The sequence below is a fragment of the Gymnogyps californianus genome, unplaced genomic scaffold (genome assembly GCF_018139145.2).
Source record: "Gymnogyps californianus isolate 813 unplaced genomic scaffold, ASM1813914v2 HiC_scaffold_69, whole genome shotgun sequence".
Classification (NCBI taxonomy): domain Eukaryota; kingdom Metazoa; phylum Chordata; class Aves; order Accipitriformes; family Cathartidae; genus Gymnogyps; species Gymnogyps californianus.
The window spans coordinates 204,907-229,433 of NW_026114462.1; the positions used below are offsets into that span (position 1 = coordinate 204,907).

General features: G+C 43.5%; 1 pseudogene; it reads left to right on the forward strand.

Moving 5' to 3' along the window:
- Positions 1-5,027: 5,027 nt before the first annotated feature.
- On the forward strand, positions 5,028-23,800 carry LOC127029097 (transmembrane protein 171-like; annotated as a pseudogene).
- The last annotated feature ends 727 nt before the right edge of the window (positions 23,801-24,527 follow it).

The window sequence follows — 24,527 nt, forward strand, 5'->3', positions numbered from 1 at the left end:
TAAATAACAGCATAGTGTTACCCTTCTTATACTGTGAGCAGATACAATCATTTTGTCAACCCATATGGGCAGAGTCTCTTTCTGTGGCATCCGCTCCATGCTTAGGGATCTTTTTGCATAGCATATAAGTTTTGGAAATCCTCCTCCTGGGATATCAGAGTTGTATGCTCCGTGAGATGAGAGCAATGTCAGGCGCTAATTGGAGACTGCATACACAAGAGGGCAAATTGGATATATTTGGCATCTCAAAACTTGTTAGTGCTTGTAGTCTTAATGTTGCTTGAAAGTAGAAAGCTGAAAGTACATCCTATCAGGCATTTCCCTCTAGCTCTTCATATAAGTGATTAAAAACATGGGGGGGGGAGGAGGTGTGTGGGTGTGCTGGTTTTGGCTGGGATACAGTTAATTTTCTTCATAGCAGCTAGTATGGGGCTATGGTTTGGATTTGTGCTGGAAACAGTGTTGATAACACACCCATGTTTTAGTTATTGCTGAGCAGTGCTTACACAGAGCCAAGGCCTTTTCTGCTCCTCGCCCCACCAGCGAGTAGGCTGGGGGTACACAAGAAGTTGGGAGGGGACACAGCTGGGACAGCTGACCCCAGCTGGCCAAAGGGATATTCCATACCATATGATGTCATGCCCAACACATAAAGCTGGGGGAAGAAGAAGGAAGGGGGAGGACGTTTGGAGTGATGGCGTTTGTCTTCCCAAGTCACCGTTAGGCATGATGGAGCCCTGCTTTCCTGGAGATGGCTGAACATCTGCCTGCCGATGGGAAGTAGTGAATGAATTCCTTGTTTTGCTTTGCTTGCGCGCGCATCTTTTGCTTTCCTTATTAAACTGTCTTTATCTCAACCCACGAGTTTTCTCACTTTTTACTCTTCTGATTCTCTCCCCCATCCCACTGTGAGGGGATTGAGCGAGCATCTGTGTGGTGCTTAGTTGCCAGCTGGGGTTAAACCACAACAGTGGGGAAGAAGGTGGCAAACTCCAATTTACTTTAGTTTAACCAGCTGTGCTCATGGAAGGATGCTTCTGCTGAGTGTCAAGTTAAGAGTGCAATCCAGGGGAAACCTGTGATATGATAAAGAACAGAAAATGCAATGGGTACAGAGGCCAACGTGAATGGAGAATGATATTAGATATAGGGAGTGAGAGGAGGAGGAAGTGGAGAGTCGTTAGTGTTTTGACATGAAAGTTAAACTGAACGAAGTTGAGAGGTCTTTTCCCTCCAGGTAGCTTGTCCTATCAGGAATCATGGTTTAATTTGAAACCTGGGGGAGGAATCACAGAATGGCAGTGGCAACTTTTCAGTTGTTCAAAAATTGGAAGTACGGGTGAAAACATTGAAATGGAAAACTCTTGAAAGGGATGGCTTGTGACTTCTAATGGGGTTGCTATTGTGGACTACAACTGACAGGATATTGTAGTTTTTGAAATAACTGCTGTCTATAACTATATGACTGCATGAGGATATCAAATTTTATACGGGTAAGGGGGAGTAAATTTATAGCTCTGAAGGTTCAAATAGAAAGCAAAAAGTCCCAGTTTCATCATTAAAATTTGTATATCTTTTAAATTCTTGCAGTTGTCCATAATGTGAAAGTTGTATTACAAGTCTTACACACAAAAATGACAAGAAATTGTGATATTATTTCCTGTTCTATATACCTGGCATGGGCCAGGCTTACAAAAGGATAAAGCACTATATCATTTAAGTTAAGCTCATAACCAGACTTCCTTTACAAGCCATGTTTCCAATTCTTTTTTCCCTCATACTTAACTGCCTCCATACTACTGGATTTTGTTCTAGCAGTTTCATACTTGGTATTTTCATGTCTGCTCTCAAACTTGGGGTGAATATGAAGGGAAAATTCCCTTATGTCAATGTGCATGTGGAGATATCAGGTCTAATGGACGTATTTCAAGCACATAGTCAATATAAGGCTGGCTTCTTTCTTAAAATACTTTTTCTTGAAACACAAGAAATAAAGCTTAGTCTTGCATTGGGTTTACTATTAAAATTTGGTGGTAGTGTAAATGAAAATTAGTCCTCCCTTGGATTTTGCAGCATAAAATCTGTGGCTTTCATCTTCAAAACCACAACAGAGTGTTATGAATGTTCCTTCTTTTGTGGCCTAAGCGAATTAAGAAAGTAAGTGCATGCTTCATTTCTAATGTGTGTTTTAACTTAATCTCATAACAAGAAAATTGGTGGAAGAGAAGTAGGCACTGTGTTGGAGCAATGAGAACAAATCTCTCTAGATTTTTCTTTTTAAGGGCTAAACACTCGTATATTTTTTCCCTTCACGTTGTTTCCTTTTGTCCTAATTTACTTGTACTTATTTCCATGTTTTCTTCCCTAGAGGGAACTGTGAAGAAAGGATTCAGACTTCTCTCTAATTATAGTGTATTGCTATTATAATGGTTAATGTGCCTCAACAGAAAAATATCTCAAGACAGTTGTGTCTGAAACTGTGCTTTGCTGGTTGGTTGTTTTTTGTATTTCAGAGGCCCTTTACTCAGTTTTGTGCATTTGTCAGTAACTCTGAGCCACATCAGATCAATTATGAAAATGGTGAAAATTTCTAGACATCAGGGAGCATATGCAGTTATCAGAAACAAGTTTATTAACTTAGGAAAGGCCAGTGAAATTGAGGAAAGAGGAGTGACCAACCTAATCCATTTTCTCTGCTCAGAAAGAGAGCCTTCAAACTGACTCAAACTCATGTGGTATTGAAAATGTGCTTGGCTAAAGGTCTTCAGTTTGAAATCTGTCAGAACTTCTTTAATTTCTTTTTCTTGAGATACTGTCCCATCTTTAGTGCTCTGTATAGCTGTTTGTTTTTTGTTTTTTTTTTTTTCCAAAATGAGTCTGTGGCTATTCTACCAAGGGTGCCTCAGCTAGCAGTTTTTTCAAACCAATCTTAGTAAAGAGATAGACTGCACTCAGAATAGTGAAGAAATACTTAACAGACATAGTTTACAAATTAACTGACCAGAGTAATGGGCTGCATTAAGGCAGGTCCCTTACTTTTGCTATTTGAGATAGCCAGCTGGGAGACTTTGTTGTTTCCTGCAGTGGCTGCCTTGCTGTGTGGCGCAGCCTGTTTCCTTGCCCGTCAAGTCTCATGCTTACTGTGCCTTTTACCTGCATGCTGCTGGGGGTCCAGTTTGATGTTCAGCAGTAACACAAATGATGAAGTTATTAGATGTTTATCTGCTCAGCTGTTTCTTTAAATGGGGTCCTACTCTTACAAGTGGCTAAGTGACTCGATAGATTGCCTTGTATTGCATACAGATAATTATGTATTTGAGTGACTAGTGGTTTTTATGGTTGTGTTTTGTTTTCATCCCAGTGGGGTGCTGCAGTTACTGGGGAGTGACATGGAGCTTGTTGTGGCTGACACATGTTCGACAGTTTGCTTCCAGAAATCACAGAATACTTTGGTTTTCTTGTGGAATAACTGTTGTTGAGGCGTATGTAAGGAGTCGTCAATCTAACTTGAATTTTAGCTTCTAGTCATCTGAATTAGTAGCAGGGCAGTAGAGGCTGAAGGTTAAGTAACAAACAGCAGTAACTAAGCCAGTTCCCTGCTTCCATCTGTGACAAACTCCTCTAGTCCCTATATATCCTACCTGATATATCCAAGTCATGGACAAAGAAGTCTGTCCTGGGAGACTGCTGGTGAGGGGAAGAGGGCAGTGTTAAAACACTGCAACATGGGCACATTTAAGTACCTTCTACCCTTGGTAGGGGACAGCTCTCTCATGGTCCATCCAGACTTGTTATTTTCCATAGTCTGAAATTCCCCTGGGTTTCAGGTTAGCTTTTGATGGATGGTAGCCACTTGGACACAGATCTTTGTGGTTGCTAGTCACCGTGGTATCCATCTGATCCCTGTAGGCCAGAGTGTCAGAGCAGCACAGAATTCCTTGTGGGTAATGGCAGAAATAAAAATTTTCTAGAGTTCACTGAATGGCACTCTATCCTAACTTTCAGTCAGACTTTTTCCCTGCCCCAGTCTGTCCACATCCAGCAGACTTGTCATCCATACTACCATATGCATTTACTGGCCTCAGCACTAGTTTCTGTTTTCTTCTGTCTTACTTCTGAATCTAGACATCTGTGGGCTGATAGCCTTAGAAGCCTTCTGGGAGCCACCTTTGTTATATTTCTTTTTAAAGCTTTCTTGGAGCACAGGCAAAGGATTCTGGAGAAGGGGAAGTTGAAAGTAAGCGTGGGAGCAATATGCTTACCAACGCTGACTATGGAATCAGTGAGACTTGAAGTACAAAGTCTTTAGTATGGCTTTTTTCTTCTTTTCTTTTTGTCTTTTCAGAACAGAACCAAAAATCTTCTGTGTACTTGCTCTTGTGGTTATATAGGATGGGAAGCTGATTTAGGGAGAGAAACTGAAAAGTCTCTGTTGCCTTGGGAAGGAGAAGCAAGATTTATATGCTTTGAAAGGTATGTATTAGAAGATTTACTTGGTTAAAAGTCCAGTAGTCATCAATACTCATTTGCTCTTTCTCTCAAGAGCTGTCACTTCCTGCCATTCACTACAGAAATTTCCCCTAGCTTTCTGTTTTTAAGGGGAAAGCTAGCCTGTCCTTATTCCCAAGATTCAGCCTTTGAAAATAATGTCCCCTTAATCGTAAGACTGTATATCTAAAGAAACGATTCATTTAGCTGTGCAACAGCAATTACAGTTGTTTTCAGTCTAACTATAAAGCAAGTTCTGTCCTTTTGTCTGTATTCAATGTCAACAAACTTGATTAGGCCCTTTATTCCATAATGGAGATACTGCAAAACAGAAAATACACCAAGAGTATACAATTCTAGTAGGCTGAGTAGCAAATGCAGGAGTAAATATTATAATTTAGCTAGTCCCACTGTTTTTTTTTTTCTTCTTTTGATTTGTGTATTTTCATGTTCACAGATCTACTGTAGTTTTCTGCCACTGAATGCTAACAGGAAAAAAAAAAAAGCAAACTTCATCTGCTTGAGGAGATTCTATTGTAATGTATCCAGTGGCTGTTCCTGCACCAGGATGTGAAGGAAATAATGGACAGCATGGAAAACTTTTTTGTTTTGTTTTTGTTTTTTTTGTTTTTGGAGCTGTATTGCTCTGCACTGGATTCCTGCTTTCAGTCTTTATTCTCCAGTGGTATCCATCTGGACCCTTCAGTGACTGTAACAGGGTCCTTAAAGCTGCTGGGCCTGTGCTGGCTGTAACTGGACTGGTTTGTGTTTTATTGGCACAATCAAGGGCCAGGTTCTATACAAACCAAATACACCTGCTCATTTTACGATTGTACAGCCTTGTTTTTTGTTGAGGGAGCTGTCAGTTTGCCCAGTTTCTCATCTTTGGATTCCTGTTTTTAACTAGTGGAATGCTAATTATCATCCTGGGCATTTGGGTTCCTGGCTGCAGCCCCGGCTGGTGCAGTATACAGCTCAACCACACCGGCAATTCTGATGTGGACCTCCAGAGCTGTGGATTCCTGTTGCTTCAAATCATGAGGCCTTTAATTGTGCTCACTGGGTCGTGTTTCTTTATGATATCTATCCTGGTTTCAGCTGGGATAGAGTTAATTTTCTTCCTAGTAGCTGGTATAGTGCTGTGTTTTGGATTTAGTAGGAAAATAATGTTGATGATAACACACTGATGTTTTCAGTTGTTGCTAAGTAGTGTTTATACTAAGTCAAGGATTTTTCAGCTTCTCCTGCCCAGCCAGCAAGAAGGCTGGAGGGGCACAAGAAGCTGGGAGGGGACACAGCCAGGACAGCTGACCCAAACTGGCCAAAGGGATATTCCATACCATATGACATCATGCCCAGTATATAAACTGGGGGAGTTGGCTGGGAGGGGCAGATCGCTGCTCAGGAACTAGCTGGGCATCGGTTGGCGAGTGGTGAGCAATTACATTGTGCATCACTTGTTTTGTATATTCTAATTCTTCTAGTATTATTATTGTCATATCATTATCATTGTTTTTCATTCCTTTCTGTCCTATTAAACTGTCTTTATCTCAACTCACGAGGTTTTTTTTTTTCCTGATTCTCTCCCCCATCCCAGGGGTGGTGGGGGAGTGAGCGAGTGGCTGCGTGGTGCTTAGTTGCTGGCTGGAGTTAAACCATGACATATCTCATGTTAAAAAGAAACAAAACTTAAATCTCAGCCAAGAATCTTGTGAAAATTAAGAACATCCTCAGAGCCCTGAATCTTTTTCAAGTTACAGTAAGTAGGTAAATAATGTGTGAACTTTAAATTTGAGAGTTAGTTGTTTGGTTTTTTGTTGGTTTGTTGTGGTTTTTTTCCCCACTAATGATTTAGCTCTGAGTATTGCTCATTTGGGCTCTAAACATGTCATTTCTGACATGTCAAACCAGCCAAAACAGAAAAAAGTTGCTTTGTCTTGTATGTTTTCTATATGGTCAGTTCAGTTATCTTTCTCTCAAGGAGAAAACCTCTCCTTTGGCATTAAAAAAAAAATAATCTGATTGTCTGGGCAAAAGTAGCCACATAATCTGGCAGAAATGAGTCCAATCCCACTTTTTTTCCCAGAGGGTGTAGCTAACACTGCAAATCACAGGTCTAATGACTTCTATGACTACCTTTAAGATTTATTTTAGCCTTCAGCACTGACCCCTTAAACAGGAGAATCTGATTCATAAGCAGTGTACTGTATTTCCTTGAATAATGGCCACATCTTCCATCAGTCAGAGATGTAATTGCAAGATGCTTCTGTTAATTGCATAATATTTGAGTAAATGTGGGATACTAGCAGGGAATGCTCCCCTGCATATAGCACTGCTCTTAATACCCCATGAATACATTCTATGTATAGGTTATTCTGATAACTTTCTAGCTCTCAGAAAGGATTAACAAGTCAAACATAGTATTGCAAGACCAGTCAGATGAAAGTCAAGAAGTTCATTATGCACAACTCTCACCCTTCTGCCTGTCAAACCAATGTACAGACCTGTAACCTGGTGATCCTCAGTAAAGGTGAGGGTTTAATGTCAGTTTTCCAGTGACCAGGATAAATCAAAGGGGCATAGAAAGGAATTCAGATTGTCTTTAAAGGCAAGAAAACAAAATTAGTGGATTCCTTTTATACTTCTGTCAGGAAGAATAAAACTGAAAGGCTGAAGGATGAGGCCTGGTTGGCATAATAACATTCTGGCGCAGTGGTGACTCAGCTAGATAACACCCCTGCCTCACTCAACATTTCTGATGCTCCCTGACCTGTCCCTGCACACAAGTTACAAAGGAAAAAAAGTGCCAGGCAGCAGTGAACGTTTATATAAATTATGCAAGCTCAGTAACTGATATGAACTTTCATTTAAAAAAAAAAAACCCAAACAAAAAACCCCCAACCTCCTCAAGCACAAAATTGAAATTGGCAGATATGCTACATAGTACACTTCATAGTGAATTATGTATCAATAGCTTTGTGGTACTAATGTTAGTGGTGTGCCTTCAGCTGTGAGTAATTTGGTAGGGAAACTGTCAAGGCACTCAAAATCAACATGAATCAGTAATCAGAACCATTAATGACTTGAATACTTTTGTTATAGCACTGAAATAGATGTGGATAAACTTAAAAAAACCCCTATTTTAAATATGTGAGGAAAAGTAAATACTTGCCTACCCTTAAAGTGAGCCAACAGTAACTGTGTGCTCTGCACTTCAAGTTTCTGAAGACAGCCAACAGTGAAGAGGTTTGTGTCTCTTAGCTAGATGGAATGTTACCCCCCCGCTGTATTTTCTAAATGAAATCTTCCATTTATGAATATGCTGCATCTTTATTTTGGGGTAATTTTGGTTTTGAATGTACCTCCAATGTACTTTTGCAGCCCAGAATATAACAGTTCTGTATGTGGGATCATTGCACTTTATCTTAAAAGGTTGACAAGTACAAATACTGTAATTCCAAAGACAGGAAATATTCTAGGATACAGTTAGAATAAACAGCAGTACTCAATTCTTCAGAGGTAGTAATTGGTGGGTTTTTTTCCTAGGTGATGCTGTAATGGTATTCCCACCTCCACCACCTCCTTATTTTGCTGACCCTTTGTCACCAACTGTGACACATTATCTTATGTCAAGTGGTTTGCCTACAAGTGAAAACCCTCCGCCATACCACTCTGTCTTCAGCAATGGGTAAGACTCTTTTCTTGTCTGTCTTTAGAAATCTGAGATGTTTCTCAAGGTATCCAAAACCATATTTTTAAATAATCACTGTGAATTAACTTTCTCTCTGTATTAGGCACTACAAAGTTTTCTAGTGCATCACTCGACTTACTTCAGATACCTTACTTTAACTGGCCTTAAAATATCCTAGTATAAAAGGTAAATCACAAACCACAGTGTCCTCCATGAGGGTTAAATTCTTACCAGTCTATTGTGACTGAAAAGAACTTCTGAAGTGAAAAAAAGGCCTTAAATCAGTGGCCTTATTTAAATATTCTTAGATTAGATTTCTTCCACAGACTGTCCAAGAGAAGGTGCCCCTGACAGCAGTGCCCCAGTGGCATGATATCCACACTGCCAGATTTTAGGAAGCCTCTGTAGAACGAATGTAGTGAGCCCTTTGTGACACCTATCCACAGGCCCTGTGACACTGGGAGCGCCACTTTAGAGTGTGTCCTGTTCTCTCTGTGACCCTTATCTCCCTGCCTTGAGGAAGCGAGACCTGCCTTGCTGGTCTAGCCTGTTCCTGCTGTGGCAGTGTGTCGAGATAAAAGGATACCTTGATACTGTGGAAGAAGAGCAGGAGGCTCCAGAGAGCTTAAAAGGGAGGTTGCAATGCTAATTTTATCTCAAGATGTTTTACCTTACCCATGCAGCCACTCTTCCATACAGTGAGTACAGTTGACTTGCCATATGCTGCCACCACCAAGCTCGGGGCAAGAGCTGCTGACTGACTGAAGAGCTGTCTGCATCACAAGAACTTGCAGGGTTATCTTCCCCCTGTGGGATACCAGCAGTGGGCTGCTAAATTGACAGTAAAAGAGGTTACTGCAAGGGCCGTGTACCAGGAGCCAGAACTAGATCTGGCCAGGAGCTAGATGCCACATGCCTAGAGCTCCCAACTTATTTTCAGGCCCTTAATGATCCAGAATTGAGTAGGCTTTACCTTTTAGAAGGTTCCATGTGAGCTTGTTTTTGATCTGTGGGTCAGTAGGTTGTGTGGGACTTTTTCATTAGGATGACTTTAGTCTACAAGACTATACCTGCAGCATCCTAAGCACCATCACTGCAGCAAGAGCCCCAGTCTGCCTGGCTGTGTCCAAATCGTAGTAGTTGTTGGGCCATTGCTATAATGGCCTTCCACTATACTCCAGATTTCTCTGTTCACATGAGGCAGTGCATTCCATGACCAGCTGTGTGCCTGATGTCGGTGGTACTTCAAAACTCTAGTATCTTCCCTTTGAAGCAAGCAAGCACGAACCCTCTTCCTGCCCAAAGACCTAAATGCCACAGGAGGAGGATTCTTGTGTTAGCAATGGTGCTTACTGGTTACCACGCTGTGTGCAGCCATGTCTGTGGTTTCTTTTAGTCATCCTTTGAAGTATACCTGGTGGATTCTTGAGGCTCAGCCCCACTGTGAAAGGCACTCTGTTCTCGCTAACAACTCCTCATTCTCTCTTCCGTTTCTTAGTGCCCTCCTCCAAATGTTTTCTCCCCATCTTTGTTGGAGACAGCAGATGCCTCCTTCTGTTGCTATTACCACAAGCCAGACTATCCTTCTGCCTCTTCTCAAAATCACTGTTTTATGTTTAAAAACAAAATACCTCTCTATCAAAAAAACCCAACCAACCAACCCCCCCAAACCAAAACAAAAAAACCCCAAAAAACCCACCCACAACCTACTACTCACTCTTCCTTGCTACTAGTGCAACACTCTCCTACTGTGTTGCTACATGCTCTACAATGGGGCTGGCTTCCAAACAAAAAATGATCATGTACATATCACCTAGGGAAGAAGACAGTGTTTGGTTCCCACTGACTGAGGTCTAGCTTGAGGTTGATGACTTGTGCTGAGGGATGCAATGCTTAATAAACCCTAACTACACACATTTCATTCAGTCTGCTGGTTTTCCACTTAAATTGTTTCAGAGAGAGTAGTCTTTGTACAAAGCTGATGGGAATCTGTTGATTACTCAGTTCCCTACACATCTGCCAGTTCAGGGTGATAAGGGTAGATGTGGGGATGAGAGGATGTTGGGGTTGATCAAGCAAAAGTGCTTTCCAGAGGGCAATGGCTCTCATGACCAGGCACAAATTGCTGTGTGAAGAAACATTTTATTTTGTTAAGTATAAAAGTCTTTGCCTGTTCTCAGATTGCAAGTGAAATATATCAGCTCTCAGAGTTATACTACTGCAATCGAAGGACACCCAGAGCAAGCAAGGGAGAAAATAAACTGCTGCCGAAAGAAGGAATTTACATAAAGTCTCTGTCTTCCTATTGGGCTGAGTCAAGGTGTCCATATCTGGAAGGTGTTTCTTACCAGCTGCTGCTCATCCTGGAGTTAGGCACCACAGTGAGTCTGTCTGTGCTGCAACTCCAGCGTGCACCGTGCTCCCTTCTGGCATGTACGTCCCAGATGTATGTATAAAGCAAATAGATGATGCGTGTGGAGGAATGACTTACCCTGGGTGTGAACCTGGATCTCTGGTACCCCTGAAATAGCCAATTCAAGTATGGTCTAAGGGAACCCTCAAAAAACGTTTTGGATTAAATACATTTAGAAGACCAGGCTGGAGTGGATCACTGGGAGAGACAGGGGATCATATATGAAAGCTGTATTCTGCTGTAGCCTTACAAACAGCTGAGAGACAGAGTGCCTCTTGTACCACCTGTGTGCAGAAGTACAATACACAAAACTGAGGGCCACAAGTTTTCTCTACCCTATAATTTCAGTCCCTGAGTTCAGATGTGGACTGCATGCCCATGTGCTTGGTAAAACGTGTCCATTATCAAAGGCTGTGAAAGAATGCCAGCAGCACATCCTGCACTGAAAAAGGAAAAGCAAGGGGGGGGGGCAAAAAAGCTAGTTCCTCAGACTTCCTGTGGGCTCTCCCTGCTGGTGGTGCCCATACCAGGTGGCCCCTCCTTCTTTTACCTGTTCTACAAAATCCCCTGCAGCTGGATCAACTGCCTCAACCCACAAACATCCAGTTCTGATGCTCAGAACTTTGTGTGTGACCCCATTAACTCAATCATCGTTGATTGCCTGTCTGGACTTCTCTGTCCTATGAGCATATGTACCCAAAGAGGCAGTTTGCAGCCCAGCTTTTGGGAGTAATTTCTAGTGGGTTAGAAGTGGAGTGGACAAAACACATTGACCTTGGATGCAGAAACCCTGGACCTCCTGCTTTGGTGTTCTGTGGCTGGGGGTGCTCCAGCTATCACCCTTTCCTGCTCCCCAGGGTCCTCACATACCCTGTGAGCTGATACCACCTCTGGGTGTCTCACTTGATCATACTCTCCCATGGCTCAGCACTTGGTAGCAGCTATGGCATCTTGGCTGCTGCAAATTGGTTCCCTAGCCCTTTCTTGGAGGAGAAGCAGCGGCCTTGTTCTTCCTAACATAGTGCCATGGTTGAAGATCCCAAAGCTGGAAGGGAATACCCATCTCATATGTCGGTGGTTACTAGGCAAATGTGACTTGCCTCTTCAGTCCATTGCTCCAAGTACTGTGGTGGAGGCTGTGCTGGAGGAGAGAGCTTGTAAGAAGCTGAGTCATGGTCTGATCCCAGAAGTGGTTCCTTTTTTTCCCTGCAGTCTCTTACATAGTGCTTCAGCATTTGTCTTGTAGTATGGTCTTTTCTCTCTCCTTTAAACACACACCCCCACCCCCACCCCTGCACACACCTCCCACCCCCAGTAACAACGCTGAAGATGAGGTGATTATGCTCTGTATTCCTGCTTCTCACGCAGTATTGGTGGGGGTACAGATGTACACACAAAGGCACAAGTCACCTCGGAGCAAGTCATGAGGAATGAGGGGTTCTTCCGTTTCCTTGGGAAGCAGCTGAAGCAATATGCTGAGAGTCAGCTCCAGGGTGAGATGAGCAGGGTACCAGAATTGTGCGCGTGCAACTGATTGGGATCCAGTTGTGATGGTCAGAGGAAGGCAGTGAATACTTGGCTGCTCTCCTTGACTGTCACTGTGAACTTAGCAATCTGTTTGTGTCCAGTTGCTTCTGTTTCTCCAGCTCTGAGCAGGAATGCTACTCCTTATGTCTGTCATGGGTTGCTGGAAAGCTTAATAAAAATTTCAAGTCGCCTTTCATGTAAGATCTCAAACGGCTAAGGATTGTGATTTTAGCAATGCAATTCTAAGTCTAGTAACTGTCTTTCATAAGAGAAGGGGAGAATATGGATGTGATAGACTGCAAAAAGGAAGATACATTAGGAGCAAAGGATCGGAAGAAGATTTAATAAGATTGTGAGATAGCCCTGCCAGAAGCAGCTAATACCGATAAGCCAGGCTGTGACTGGTGATGTGAAAGGTTAGAAGGGAACTTGTTTGCCCTTTCCCTCTGAAGTAATAGAATTTTCATATGAGTCTGTCCTGGTTTCGGCTGGGACAGAGTTAACTCTCTTCTTAGTAGCTGGTACAGTGCTGTGTTTTGGATTTAGTGTGAGAATGATGTTGATAACACTCCGATGTTTTAGTTGTTGCTAAGTAGCGCTTATCTTAAGCCAAGGACTTTTCAGTTTCCCATGCTCTGCCAGCAAGCAGGTGTGCAAGAAGCTGGGAGGGAGCATAGCCAGGGCAGCTGACCTGAACTAGCCAAAGGGGTATTCCATACCATGGAACGTCATGCCCAGTATATAAACAGGGGGGAGTTGGCCGGGAGGCGCAGATCGCAGCTTGGGAACTAACTGGGCATCGGTCAGCGGGTGGTGAGCAATTGCATTGTGCATCACTGTTTTTTTTTCCTTCCCCCCCCCCCCCTTCCTTTTTTTTGTTATATTCCTTTTCATTACTATTATTATTATTATTATATTTCATTATTACCATTGTTAGTATTATATTTTACTTTAGTTATTAAACTGTTCTTATCTCAACCCACGAGTTTTACTTTTTTTTTCCCTTTCCTCCTCCCCACCCCACTGGCTGTGTGGTGCTTAGTTGCTGACTGGGGTTAAACCACGACAGTCCTTTTTGGCGCCCAACATGGGGCGTAAAGGGTTGAGATAACAACAGATCTGACCAGAGCGTGTTAAAACAAATTTGTTATTTGTTGTATTGTATTAGTTTAGTAGTCACTGTTCACAATGTTGTTTTATTGGCTCTTAGAGTTGTGGCGCTCATTCTTAGAGTTGTGTTATGTATCACCTTGCTTGCCATATATAGTCCCTGTGCTGCTGCTTATCACCCATAAGGTGAGGTGGATTAAGGTTTTTGCTTTGCTTTACTATGTAACACTGGTTTATGGTACGATAAAATTATCGGTTGTGGGACTAATCCGGTATTTGTACTCAGCATTGCCGTTATCTCCGTACTTCGGGAGCTATCTAGCGGAAACTGTTAATAATTACACCCTTTACCTTTTCTCCTCGGAGAGCCAATCTATGGGGGAGACACCTTCCTTCACCTTCCCCTCCTCCTCCAGGCTAATTACAGCAGTGTTTGAGAATTTTGAAAATTTTTAATATCCTTGGAATGTTGAAACTAACATGGTTCTATTGCTAGGAACTAGCTTGTTCCTGAATGTGGTTCAGGTCTTGTTTAGGGTTAAAGAACTATTTAAGAGGATCACCCAGAGATCTGCCCCAAAGCTGCAGAGTTATGAGTGGCAGGGTGTGTGGGGTAGCATGGGTAAATGCCTAGGATGGTGGACACCTCCAGTGTTTTGGAACTTCACCCTTGAACAAGTGCAGAATCCTGAAAAACTAGTAGAACATTTGGAAAAAGTATGCTGTCACCCCGACAATTCCAGGGAGACACAAATCACTGCAATGTGCTGGGGCCTGGCCCATGCCTACTGAGCCCTGTTTAACACTATTCAAGGGGAAGCGAAGGTCTCTGGATCTGACAACAAGATGACAGCCACTGCAGCCCCTCCAGCCCCGGTGACAGGCACTGCAGCCACTCCGACCTCAGCAACAGATGCTGCAGCCACTCCGACCCCAGCAACAGATGCTGCAGCCACTTCAGCCCCCGTAACAGGCACTGCAGCCACTCTGACCCCCGTGACAGGCACTGCAGCCCCTCCGACCCCAGCAACAGGTACTACGGTTACTGCAGTGCCTGTGACGGGCACTGCAGCTGAACCAGAGAACCAACCCATGCCGGTATCAGTTGCCCCTGTACAGAAGAAGAAATACTCAAAAAAGACAGCTCGCTTAGCGAAGGATGAAGGTGAACCAGGGTCATCACGAGAACAGGAGGAAGAGGCAGAACCGGAGATAATCACTCGATCCCTATCCCCGAGTGAGCTGCGAGATATGCGAAAAGACTTCAGCCATCGTCCAGGTGAGCACATCATCACCTGGCTGCTCTGATGCTGGGATAACGGGGCCGGTAGCTTGGAATTAGAGGGTAAGGAAGCGAAGCAGTTGGGATCCCTTTCTAGGGAAGGGGGTATTGACAAGGCGATTGGAAAAGAAAACACAAGCCCTCAGCCTCTGGAGGCGACTTCTATCGGGCGTGAGGGAAAGGTACCCCTTCAAGGAAGATGTGGTATGTCACCCAGGCAAGTGGACCACCATGGAGAGAGGTATCCAGTACCTGAGGGAATTAGCCGTGCGGGAGATGGTTTATTATGACCCAGATGATGGGCGGTTACCCACAGATCCAGATGAAGTCCAATGTGCACGACCCATGTGGCAGAAGTTTGTACGAAGCGCACCATCGTCGTATGCCAATGCATTGGCAGTAATGGACTGGAAAGACGAGGAGGGACCAACAGTAGATGAATTGGCTCGCCGACTTCGGCAATACGAAGAAAGTCTCACTTCCTCCCTCGTCGCGGCTGTGGAGAAACTGCCAGACATACTAGCCAAGAAACTGTCCCAAGAGTTCCAGCGATTTGAGGATAAGTTCTGCCTCCCACCTGCACGGACCAATATCTCAGCTATTAGGAATAAGCGTCCCTCTGCTCAAGAGAGAGGAGAGAGAAGGTACACCTCATGGGGTACCCTGTGGTCTTACCTGCGTGAGCACGGAGAGGATATGATGAAGTGGGATAGAAAACCTACCTCGGTCCTAGATGCATGGGTACGTGAATTGCAAGGAAAAACAATCACAAATGAGGGTTCTTCCAGGAAAATTGCTGCTTCAGGCTCCAGTGAGCACTGTGAGCGGTGTGGCCGACAGAGTGGAAGGGCTGATCTTAACTCCTGATCCTATGAGAAGGAATTCTAATCCATCTTTACAAAGAGTGAGTGGAGAATCTTACGACTGGGACTAGAGGGGCCCTGCCTCCAGCCAGGCAGAGGAGAGGGACAACCGGGTTTACTGGACTGTGTGGATTCGATGGCCTGGCACATCAGATCCACAGGAGTATAAAGCCCTAGTAGACACCGGTGCACAGTGTACTCTAATGCCATGAAGCTATAAAGCGGTAGAACCCATTTGTATTTCTGGAGTGACAGGGGGATCTCAACAGCTAACTGTATTGGAGGCTGAAGTAAGCCTAACTGGGAATGAGTGGCAGAAACACCCCATTGTGACTGGCCCAGAGGCCCCATGCATCCTTGGCATAGATTATCTCAGGAGAGGGTATTTCAAGGACCCAAAGGGGTATCGGTGGGCCTTTGGTATAGCTGCCTTGGAGACGGAGGCAATTGAACAGTTGTCCACCTTGCCCGGTCTCTCTGAGGACCCTTCGGTGGTGGGGTTGCTGAGGGTCGAAGAACAACAGGTGCCAATCGCTACCACAAGGGTGCAGCGACAGCAATATCGCACTAACCGAGACTCCCTGATTCCCATCCATACGCTGATTCGTCGACTGGAGAGCCAAGGAGTGATCAGCAGGACTCACTCACCCTTTAACAGCCCCATATGGCCAGTGCGAAAGTCTAACAGAGACTATCGTGGCCTGAATGAAGTCACACCACTGCTGAGTGCTGCCGTGCCAGACATGCTAGAACTTCAATATGAACTGGAGTCAAAAGCAGCCAAGTGGTACGCCACAATTGATATCGCTAATGCATTTTTCTCAATCCCTTTGGCAGCAGAGTGCCGGCCACAGTTTGCTTTCACTTGGAGGGGTGTCCAGTACACCTGGAATCGACTGCCCCAGGGGTGGAAACACAGCCCCACCATTTGCCATGGACTAATCCAGAATGCACTGGAAAAAGGTGGAGCTCCAGAACACCCGCAATACTTTGATGACATCATCGTATGGGGCAAGACAGCAGAAGAAGTTTTTGAGAAAGGGGAGAAAATAATCCAAATCCTTCTGAAAGCTGGTTTTGCCATAAAACAGAGTAAGGTGAAGGGACCCGCACAGGAGATTCAGTTTTTAGGAATAAAATGGCAAGATGGATGTCGTCATATCCCAATGGATGTGACCAACAAAATAGCAGCTATGTCTCCACCAACTAGTAAACAGGAAACGCAAGCTTTCTTAGGTGTTGTAGGTTTTTGGAGAATGCCTATTCCAAATTATAGTCTGATTGTAAGCCCTCTCTATCAAGTGACCCGGAAGAGGAACGATTTTAAATGGGGCCCTGAGCAACAACAAGACTTTGAACAGATTAAACGGGAGATAGTTCATGCAGTAGCCCTTGGGCCAGTCCGGGCAGGACCAGATGTTCAAAATGTGCTCTACACCGCAGCCGGGGAGAATGGCCCTACCTGGAGTCTCTGGCAGAAAGCACCAGGGGAGACCCGAGGTCGACCTCTAGGGTTTTGGAGTCGGGGATATCGAGGATCTGAGGCCCGCTATACTCCAACTGAAAAGGAGATATTAGCAGCATATGAAGGAGTTCAAGCTGCCTCAGAAGTGGTTGGTACTGAAACACAGCTCCTGTTGGCACCCTGACTGCATGTGCTAGGCTGGATGTTCAAAGGGAAGGTCCCTTCTACACATCATGCAACTGATGCTACATGGAGTAAGTGGGTTGCACTGATCACACAATGAAGTCGAATAGGAAACCCTAGTCACCCAGGAATTCTGGAAGTGATCACGGACTGGCCAGAAGGCAAAGATGTTGGAATATCACCAGAGGAGGAGGTGATGCGTGCTGAAGAGGCCCCACTGTAGAATAAACTGCCAGAAAATGAGAGGCAATATGCCCTGTTCACTGATGGGTCCTGTCGCATTGTGGGAAAGCATCGGAGGTGGAAGGCGGCTGTATGGAGTCCTATGCGACAAGTTGCAGAAACTGCAGAAGGAGAAGGTGAATCGAGTCAGTTTGCAGAGGTGAAAGCCATCCAGCTGGCTTTAGACATTGCTGAACGAGAAAAATGGCCAACACTTTATCTCTATACTGACTCATGGATGGTGGCAAATGCTCTGTGGGGGTGGTTGCAGCAATGGAAGCAGAGTAACTGGCAACTCAGAGGTAAACCCATCTGGGCTGCCCCATTGTGGCAAGATATTGCTGCCCGGCTAGAGAACCTGGTTGTGAAAGTACTTCATGTAGATGCCCACGTGCCTAAGAGTCGGGCCACTGAAGAACATCAAAACAATCAACAGGTAGACAAGGCTGCTAGGATTGAAGTAGCTCAGGTAGATCTGGATTGGCAGCATAAGGGTGAATTATTCATGGCTCGGTGGGCCCACGACACCTCAGGTCATCAGGGAAGAGATGCAACATATAGATGGGCTCGTGATCGAGGGGTGGACCTGACCATGGACACTATCGCACAGGTTATCCATGAATGTGAAACATGTGCTGCAATCAAGCAAGCCAAGCGGTTAAAGCCTCTGTAGTATGGAGGACGATGGCTGAAATACCAATATGGAGAGGCCTGCCAGATTGACTATATCACACTCCCACAAACCCGTCAAGGCAAGCGCCATGTGCTTACAATGGTGGAAGCAACCACTGGCTGGCTGGAAACATATCCCGTGCCCCATGCCACTGCCCGGAACACTATCCTGGGCCTTGAGAAGCAAATCTTATGGCGACACGGTACCCCAGAAAGAATTGAGTCAGACAACGGGACTCATTTCCGGAACAATCTCATAGACACCTGGGCTAAAGAGCATGGCATTGAGTGGGTGTATCACATCCCCTATCATGCACCAGCCTCTGGGAAAATCGAGCGATACAATGGACTGTTAAAGACTACATTGAGAGCAATGGGTGGTGGGACTTTCAAACATTGGGATACACATCTAGCAAAGGCCACCTGGTTAGTCAACACTAGAGGATCTGCCAATCGAGCTGGCCCTGCCCAATCAGAACTTTTACGTACTGTAGAAGGGGATAAAGTCCCTGCAGTGCACATAAAAAATATGCTAGGGAAGACAGTCTGGGTTACTCCTGCCTCAGGCAAAGGCAAACCCATTCGTGGGATTGCTTTTGCTCAAGGACCTGGGTGCACTTGGTGGGTGATGCAGAAGGACAGGGAAGTCTGATGTGTGCCTCAAGGGGATTTGATTTTAGGTGAGAACAGCCAATAGATTAAATTGTATGCTATTAATTGCTATATAACCCTGCCACTGTATGTCATCATTATTATAATTGTTATGTGCTATATTGATGGTATTACAGTAAGAATTACTTAGATTAATGAAGAATGAACTTTGACAAAACTGAGCGAAGTGCAGTAGTGATGGAACCAGGACTGACTTCAGCATGCAACAATCCGATACCACACACCATCCTCCTGCTGCGCCCAATGTCACCTGCCTGCCACATCACACCAAAGCCCAATCCTGTTCTGCCGACTGAGCGGACTTTGCATCATGCCTCCTGCCCAGACAGACTGTTACGACAGATGGAGCCCAAAGTCATGGACTGAATGAACTCAACAGACATTTGATAGAGATGGCCCATAGACCGCGGGAATGATATCTATACGTATATATTAAAAGACAGGAAAGGTGATGGTGATTAATTGGAAAAGTATCAGAAAGTGTGGGATCTGGGCATAACGTAAATGCTATAGAATAAGGGGTGGATATTGTCCTGGTTTCGGCGGGGACAGAGTTAATTTTCTTTTTAGTAGCTGGTACAGTGCTGTGTTTTGGATTTAGTGTGAGAATGATGTTGATAACACTCTGATGTTTTAGTTGTTGCTAAGTAGTGCTTATCTTAAGCCAAGGACTTTTCAGTCTCCCATGCTCTGCCAGCAAGCAGGTGTGCAAGAAGCTGGGAGGGAGCATAGCCAGGACAGCTGACCTGAACTAGCCAAAGGGGTATTCCATACCATGGAACATCATGCCCAGTATATAAACAGGGGGGAGTTGGCCGGGCGGCGTGGATCGCGGCTCGGGAACTAACTGGGCATCAGTCAGCGGGTGGTGAGCAATTGCATTGTGCATCACTGGTGGGGGTTTGTTTGTTTGTTTGTTTGTTTGTTTTTTTCCTCCCCCCCTTCCTTTTTTTTGTTATATTCCTTTTCATTACTATTATTATTATTATATTTCATTATTACTATTGTTAGTATTATATTTTACTTTAGTTATTAAACTGTTCTTATCTCAACCCACGAGTTTTACTTTTTTTTTCCTTTGCTTTCCTCCTCCTCACCCCACTGGGAGGGGGAAGGGGGAAGCGGCTGTGTGGTGCTTAGTTGCTGACTGGGGTTAAACCACGACAGCAAAACTGTTTAGAACAGGAAGAGCAAACAGGGACAGTAAATCTACTGCAGGTAAAAAGTGTCTCTAAGTGTAACCTACAATAAATCTCACCGTCTTGGTAAAATTGTACTTAGCTTTCATTTTTATACCTTGCCACTGGTATGGTGTCTGAATATATCAAGTGCAGTGTGAACAGTTTTTGATCTTTTGACATATTGCCATGTTTCTTGAAATAACACAGAAAGATGCTGATCACACTGTGTATTGAAACAGGCAAATACTTCTCTGGAGTGTGGCCTTGTTAGTCTCAACTTTAAATGGATTTAGTGTGGAGCAGTGCCTGGTTGGGAAATACTGCAGTGAAGAGTTACTGGGTTGCACTAAGCTGATAATGAGAGATTCAGCAAGCAGCACTCCTCTCTTGGTATTAAAAGTGAACCAATACTCCTGAACTGTACTGGGAGGCCATCTGGTACAAAGGTACCTGGATACCCATTTCCCACCAAAAGTGAGTTGCCTAAAAATCTTGCAGAAGATGGGTTTATGCTGTTGAGAGATGCTATCTTTGGCTAAAATACAGCAATAAGACTGTGATCATTCATGCTCATTGAAGCTGAGAAGACAATTTTTAAAAGATAGAAAGAGTTCTCCAGATGGCCCGGTCAGAGTTGAGTTGAACTCTTGTCTTCTATTTTGCCCCTCTGGTCTCTTCCTCTTGTTTCAGCTGGTTACAGCACACATACCCTTTCTGCCCAAAACTTTTCTAAACTCCTATGACTCACTTTGTTTCACCCAATAGCATATTGGGTGTTGATCAAAGTAATTTCATATAGTCAATGTCCTACTATATGTTCTTGAAAGATGGTTCAAAAAAAGGCAAGCTATTTTTGCATATATTCCATTGATCATCATGGTCAGAAAGTCTGACATTGCCCTAAATTCAGGACTATCTAGAACTTCTCAGGACTTTGTCCTGAACCCTCCCCTGTCCTGCATAATCATAAGGTCAATTATCTGTCATTCTTCTTGTATAACAGACAGTTATGAGTGTTGCTCATGAGCTGGTGTCCTGGTTTCGGCTGGGATAGAGTTAATTTTCTTCCTAGTAGCTGGTATAGTGCTGTGTTTTGGATTTAGGATGAGAATAATGTTGATAACACACTGATGTTTTAGTTGTTGCTGAGTAGTGTTTATACTAAGTCAAGGATTTTTCAGCTTCTCATGCCCAGCCAGCAAGAAGGCTGGAGGGGCACAAGAAGCTGGGAGGGGACACAGCCAGGACAGCTGACCCAAACTGGCCAAAGGGATATTCCATACCATATGACATCATGCCCAGTATATAAACTGGGGGAGTTGGCCGGGAGGGGCGGATCGCTGCTCGGGAACTGACTGGGCATTGGTCGGCGAGTGGTGAGCAATTGCATTGTAGTAACTTGGTGACAGGAAGTGTGTGCTGGGGAAGCATTGTTGGAGAATTATAGCAGCCACAAATGAGCAAACAAGAGTTGTGGTAAAGCTATATCACTGACAATGAGCTGTTGGATGCAACTTAAACCACTAACAGGCACTTTTAATGTTATTGTCATGATCAAAACAGGCTTTATCAGCAAGAGACTAGTTGGCTGGCATAGCTGACTATACATTAGGAATAATTAGCCTTAGTTATCAAAGCATTGCTTGCATACTTTTCAAAATGCAATCTTAAAAAAGACAACAAATCCTAAACATAGTTTCATTCAGCAGAAATTAGTACAAATATAGTATGTTTTCCTCAGTGGAAGCTGTCCATACAGAGTCCAGTTTATAAATTCAGAGAATGACGTTATTTGCGAGAAATACATTTGTCAGTTCTTTTCATATCATTTACCACTATCCTTGACCAAAGGAATGTAAGTGGTGGGATGCAGCATGGATTTTCTGATCTTTTGTTCTTTGGGTTCTTTTTCAATAGGAGCAATTTCAGCTTCATGGAAAATGCCCATTTGGAGATGATATGAAACCAGAAATTCTCTGAAGTCATTGTCATTGGAAAAGGGCTTAAACCAGAATAGTATGTTCAGATGAACCTCCTCCCTTTCTCTGCCAGATGTTCTTAGATTGGATTCATAAAGCTGTTTGCTTTCTTTTTATTGTCACTTCCATAGTTTTGTTGATGGTGTTGTTTTGCATTATCTGATGGAGTTTTATGCAAATCTCTGGGAAAATCAAGCGATACAATGGATTGTTAAAGACTACATTGAGAGCAATGGGTGGTGGGACTTTCAAACATTGGGATACACATCTAGCAAAGGCCACCTGGTTAGTCAACACTAGAGGATCTGCCAATCGGGCTGGCCCTGCCCAATCAGAACTTTTACGTACTGTAGAAGGGGATAAAGTTCCTGTAGTGCACATAAAAAATATGCTAGGGAAAACAGTTTGGGTTACTCCTGCCTCAGGCAAAGGCAAACCCATTCGTGGGATTGCTTTTGCTCAAGGACCTGGGTGCACTTGGTGGGTGATGCGGAAGGATGGGGAAGTCCGATGTGTGCCTTAAGGGGATTTGATTTTAGGTGAGAATAGCCAATAGATTAAATTGTATGATGTTAATTGCTATATAACCCTGCCACTGTATGTCATCATTATTTTAATTGTTATATGCTATATTAATGGTATTACAGTAAGAATTACTTAGATTAATGAAGAATGAACTTTGACAAAACTGAGCGAAGTGCAGTAGTGATGGAACCAGGACTGACTTCAGCATGCAACAATCCGACACCACACACCATCCTCCTGCTGCGCCCAATGTCACCTGCCTGCCACATCACACCAAAGCCCAATCCTGTTCTGCCGACTGAGCGGACTTTGCATCATGCCTCCTGCCCAGACAGACTGTTACGACAGATGGAGCCCAAAGTCATGGACTGAATGAACTCAACAGACATTTGATAGAGATGGCCCATAGACCGCGGGAATGATATCTGTGTGTATATATTAAAAGACAGGAAAAGTGATGGTGATTAATTGGAAATGTATCAGAAAGTGTGGGATCTGGGCATAACGTAAATGCTATAGAATAAGGGGTGGATATTGTCCTGGTTTTGGCTTGGACAGAGTTAACTCTCTTTTTAGTAGCTGGTACAGTGCTGTGTTTTGGATTTAGTGTGAGAATGATGTTGATAACACTCTGATGTTTTAGTTGTTGCTAAGTAGCGCTTATCTTAAGCCAAGGACTTTTCAGTCTCCCATGCTCTGCTAGCAAGCAGGTGTGCAAGAAGCTGGGAGGGAGCATAGCCAGGGCAGCTGACCCGAACTAGCCAAAGGGGTATTCCATACCATGGAACGTCATGCCCAGTATATAAACAGGGGGGAGTTGGCCGGGAGGCATGGATCGCGGCTCGCGAACTAACTGGGCATCGGTCAGCGGGTGGTGAGCAATTGCATTGTGCATCACTGTTTTTTTCCTCCCCCCCCTTCCTTTTTTTTGTTGCATTCCTTTTCATTACTATTATTATTATTATATTTCATTATTACTATTGTTAGTATTATATTTTACTTTAGTTATTAAACTGGTCTTATCTCAACCCACGAGTTTTACTTTTTTTTTTCCTTTCCTCCTCCCCACCCCACTGGGAGGGGGAAGGGGGAGGTGGCTGCGTGGTGCTTAGTTGCTGACTGGGGTTAAACCACGACAGAGTCATAATGTAGCCCATGGTATGAAATCCTAATGCTTATGCAAGTTCTTTGCTTCAGGGATTTCAGGGAGTGTGTGCATACATGTATGTTTGTGTAAGTCAACTGGAATTTCACTCAGTATAGATAATTATTCTAATATGTAGGTTTGTGTTTTATAGAGCACAGCTTGCAGATGATGAAAGAACAGTTTCTGTTAGAGATTATGAAATCATATATACAATTTCTGGAAGCAGCTCACCTTCAGATATTTTACTGATGCTATATCTCTCCTCTGAATCACCTCCAAAATATGAAGGAAAAGCATCAATAATAAATAATGAATATTCTCAATCTTCTTCTTCATCTTCTTCATCCATTTCCTTAGCCACATCTGATACCAGCTCATAGAGGACTGTCAGCTAGACTTCATTTTTAAATGAAATTGTACACTCAGATTTACAATTTTTTAATTTATTTACATTTTGTAATAAAAGCAGTAATGTTGGCTGTGTCTAATTTTTCATCAAAAAGCATAAATGACGAATTTGGGTTTCAAGAAATATTAGATAATGCTGGGCTTCTGAGCAAATAGTTTGAAGGGATTCAGTTCACTGCAAGAACATTAAATGTTCATCTTGTTCTGTTACAGCTTCAGTTTCTATTCTTAGTTGTTTATATAATGGAAGCGCTAAGTAGAGACCAACTTTTTTGCTTATTTTAATTAAATCTGTTTGGAGCTTCAAAAAAGAAATAATTAGGAAGTTATTTTATTTCTATTTTTGTATGACTTGTGGAAAATACTTGTTTGCAAAGTTATTGACTTTGTATGTACTCTGAGAGCATCACGAATAGGGGTCTTTAAGATGGGGAGCAAATATGTTATGGAGAACTTAAATGGTTACTTTTTGGTCTGCCTGGTAACAAACACTCCATAGCTTAATTTAGACCCTCTCTGGTCCTTATGTAAGTATAAACCCCATGAAAATCAGTTTTAGCCAGCAGTTAAGAGCTCTAAGGCAATGCTGAGGATAGTTAATAGGCTAACAGTTTAACTGTGGTAATGACTGATATCAGGGGGATTATACTACTATTATATATCATCATTCATGGTTTATACAAGCAGTACTTATTCTGT